Raw genomic sequence first — 4572 nt, 5'->3', positions numbered from 1 at the left:
CATGTATGTTTCTTAGTTTAATTTCAGGATGAAAGGGAAAAAAGGCAGTAAGGCAGGGGTGAAAGAGAGACGGAAAAGATGAAAGGCTGGTAGTAAAACCATTTCAGTTATAGTTAGTTTTGGGGAGGAGTTTACTTCCCCAAAACTAACAATATCTACTTTATCTTGGAAAAGAAGCAGTTTTATATATATGCCAGAATTATAAAAGAAATCTTGACAGTTACAAATATTTCATTTTTTTTCGAAGAAAAATGCTGGAATGAAATGTCTTACGTGCCAGTTTTTTCTTTTTTCCGTCTTGCTATATAAGGGCTTTCACCCATGCAGTAAGGGCTCAGACGTACAGTTCCACTTCAACGAACGAAGAGAAATTCAGCTTAAATTTTCTCAACATACAGCATATGCTACTGCCTAATACCGTAACTTAAATTCCATTTTACTCCCACAGGGGAATATCATTCTTGAAAGGATTAAAAGTTGGCAGGTACGAAAAAAGTGTAAAATATGAATTTATAAATCATTTATTGTGGTGTGAAAAAGAAATTTAAATGAATAAAAATTAATACATTATAACGCATCCATATCTACCAGTGGAATAAATTTTTACTAAATGGGTTGACATTTGGCAGCCCTAAAGTACTATGTTTTAGGAATGAAAAATTGATATTTAATTCTTTTAATATACATTTGATTCGAAATAATTTAATTTAAATCAAATTCTAAAAATGCTGCTTCTTTATAAATAAATTTCTCTAAAACTAATCGGCCAAAAGCGCTGTCTGATTTCGAAACTTAAAATATCGTCTGCACTAAATAATAGCACACTTGAAATTACCCCCTCGAGCCTTTAATATTGAATCCTAGGACGCGAAGGTCCTATCCTTTGATCAAAAGTATTCAAGCCAATGGTTCAAATTTTTGTTGCACAGTACATAACTGTTATATGCGATACAACTAGTCTTCCTAATTTTTAAATTCTTAAGTATGATGCACACCCGAACAGCATCATTGTATATCAATTATGTTGGTTCGGAAGAATTATAGAACTTGAAAAAAAAATTGAAATACTTAACTTATAGCTACCAGTTTTTAGTTCCAATATATATTTATATATATAAATAATTTCTCTTTATGTTGATGATTTATTGGCTCGTTCAAAAAATTAAGCAAATGCTTGCGGATGCTAGCATGCAATTTGTATAACACAACTAATATAGTTTTGTACTTGTTGCTCAATAACAGCTCTGGCTTAGCGAAACCTGGTTTCACGGACTCAATAAGATCAGGACGTTCGACCCACAACAATGGGTTATGTTTTTTTTTCTGTTAGTAATTCTTTTCTTAGAATGTCATTAAATTTTGCTTTGTTGCATTTTACAACTGGAAAAAATGGCAGCAATATATTGGGAGAGTTTTTATGAGATTGAAGTCATTTCTTAAAGTTTGATCCCTTATCGAGTAAGGATCATCTGTAATGTCATGTAAGTGTTGTAGCTGATTTGTTGCTGCACACCAAGTTAGTGAGGTAGTATAACTTCAATAATGGTGACTGTTTTATAATCCAGAAAAAAAAACAAGTTGTGTCGAATAGTTTATAATTAAAAAGAGCGAAATGTTTTGATTGTAACTTTGGGCTGCAAGACATTTTACAAGCTGCTATCCAATAAAAATGTGGAAATAAAATATCCGTACAACCAATTTTTTTGTTCTTTTTGGCCGCTAAGTTTTTGACTACAAGATATAATTTTGTTAGGAAGTACTAAAATATTCCTCGGAAACTATGGAATGAACTGGTTATTTAAGAATTTCTGGCTCAATCGTAGCAGGAATTTTTTTTTTCTTGCATATTGCAAAATATATATTTAATGTTATTTTTTGTTTTTTTTATTAAATGCTTTTAAAATAGGTCTGTTTACCACGACATAAATAATTTCGAGATTCATATATATATTTATATATATATACAGGGTTATTCATAATTCCTTTCGGGGTTTCTAAGCGTTATAGTAAACAAAAAGAAGACATGAAATTATTCATTTTTTACTTACATACATTACGGGTCACACGGCATTTATTACTTTTTTACTTACTTACATACTATGTGTGAGCCCTTGGTCACACGGCATACATCAATGCGATAGTCCTGTTCCTGCTGGGAGGGAATTATGTATAATCCTGTATAAATATAAGTTCAAAATGTAGAGAAAAATTACAGAACAATGAAAAAAAGGGAAAAAAGAAAGAGAAAAATAACAAAAAAACCGGAGAAAAAAAAAGAAGACAAAATTGACAAAATTTTTTAAAAAATTTGGGAAATAAAAGGTATAATCTTTTCATCAGCTCACACAACTATATCCGCAAAAATAAATATATATTTTCTAAAATTATTTATTGTAAACTTCTTTAAATTATCCAGTATAATATTATGACCTTGCGCACATCCATTTTCGGGCCCATCCTTGGTAACTAACAGATCAAACGCACTTCAGAAATGCAGCAAGTACATAATACAAAACAAGTACAAGTACTTTAATACAAAACTCCCCTAGTTACACTTTTATCTCAATTTACGCTTTTGTTTTCAATTTTTGAAATCTGGCAATCTCGGTACGAAAATATTTTAAATTATTCTTGAAACATTTCCCGTTCATTGCTGGTTTTATAGACTTCATTTCTGTTTTTTCTTCATATTTTATTTTCTGTTTTTACTTGTTTTGTTCTATTTTGTTTTATTTGTAGTAATTTTTTTGTGAAATTTTTTGATTGCTTCTCACACAATTGTATTGATATATATTGCTTCGCTATATTGAGGCAATATTAGAAAGCACTCTTTTTTGCGGATATCGTCGTGTGAGCTGATGAAAAGATTATATCTTTTATTTTTCCGGATTTTTTAAAATTTTTTGTCCTTTTTTTTACCGGTTTTTTGTTATTTTTGTTTTTATTATTTTTCTTTTTTCCCCTTTTTTCATTGCATTGTTCTGTAATTTTTCCCTTGTTTTCCTTCCCATTTTGAACTTATTTAATGAGTTCTATTTACTTGCAACATATGCGCAATAAATGAAACTTATTGTTTTTCTTAATTTTCTTCTTCGTGTTTTTTTTTTTGTTTTTATTTATTATGCTATATATATATATGGCACCTCTATTCAACTAAGTTTTAAATTAAACATAGATTTAGCTTCACTTGAAGAAATTCTTCCAAAAAACGCAGAAAATTAGCAGCCCTATTTCTTTACAAACTTCCCATCTTAAAAAAACACTGCAGTTTTTCTTCAGAATTGAAGTATTTTCGAAATTATTCTGCATGCAATTGTAAATTTTCTCCCGCGCAATGTCAACTGTAAAAATACTTAAGTTATTTTGCAGCTAATGTGAAGTAATTTCTCAGTAATTTAGCTCAATACTTTTTTTTGTTTAGTTTTTGTCTACAAAATTAGAGTAGTTTATGCGATGTCACTTTAAAATCATTAATTTTGAAAAATAATGAAACTTTAAATCCCTGGCTATTTTGCAGTAAGTTTGAATTAGTTATGCAGTCATTGTTTCAGAAGTTTGTTATGTGATGCATCTGCAAGAAAAAACTACAATTATTTTTTTTTCTATGCGAAAGGTAGAAATTTACAGCAATTTAAACAGAATTGATTCTTCGTTGATAAATCTTACACTTTTTACAGGGCTGCCAACTTTCTACCCTCTTAGTTAAAATTTATTCTGGTGGTAGCCAAGTTGGTTTTAATGTTTTTTTTTATTCATTTATACTTATTTTCTACACCACTATATATAAATGATTTAAGAATTTATATATCGAGAGCCACTTTGTTCTAGCTGTCTCATAGTGATGCCTTTAAAATGTCAGCAAAGTTACAGAAATATATGAAAGTTTTTAAATCTCTACCACTCTATGAAACATTTTGCAAACAGCGTAGTAGTTAGCAGGCCTGTTTTCTTTAATGTATTTTGTTTGTTTTTTCTTCATTACATATTATTTTCAGAATAATAATTTCTTAGATTTGCGTAAGGATTGTAAATATAAATATTTAGGGCTGAAATAATGTTCAATATATATATTTATAAAATAAATGCATAAAATACATAATTGCAATTATTTTGTAATTTAGAAGCAGTGAACAGACATCTACTAAATTTGATTATTTTAAAATCTGCATAAAATTAGGTATTTCAATCTTTCTATATTTTAATAATTTTAATATAATTTTATTTTATTAATTTATTATTTATTTAATCGTTTTCTATTTAAAAAAGTTGCTATTACACAAAGTTGTTGGGAAAACAATATTATAATAAAGTATAAGTAGATAAAATTAATTAGCTTTTTATTTCAATTTATCCTCAACTAAAACTTATAATTTTGTCTAATTGAATAAGTATTTGGTATTAAAGTAACAGAGTAATTTGGTATCCAACAACTTTATATGAAGCAACTTTACATTGTTATATTTAAAAAAGGATATTTAATCCCAGATTTATTAGCTTCAATCATAAACTTCTCTTTCATATAAATTTATTAATTTCAGTCTGTTTATGAAATTTGTCTCAAATGTAGATAAT

Source organism: Parasteatoda tepidariorum, chromosome 6 (assembly GCF_043381705.1).
Source record: "Parasteatoda tepidariorum isolate YZ-2023 chromosome 6, CAS_Ptep_4.0, whole genome shotgun sequence".
NCBI lineage: Eukaryota > Metazoa > Arthropoda > Arachnida > Araneae > Theridiidae > Parasteatoda > Parasteatoda tepidariorum.
The sequence above is the reverse complement of the archived record's forward strand: the minus strand, read 5'-3'. Positions refer to the sequence as shown.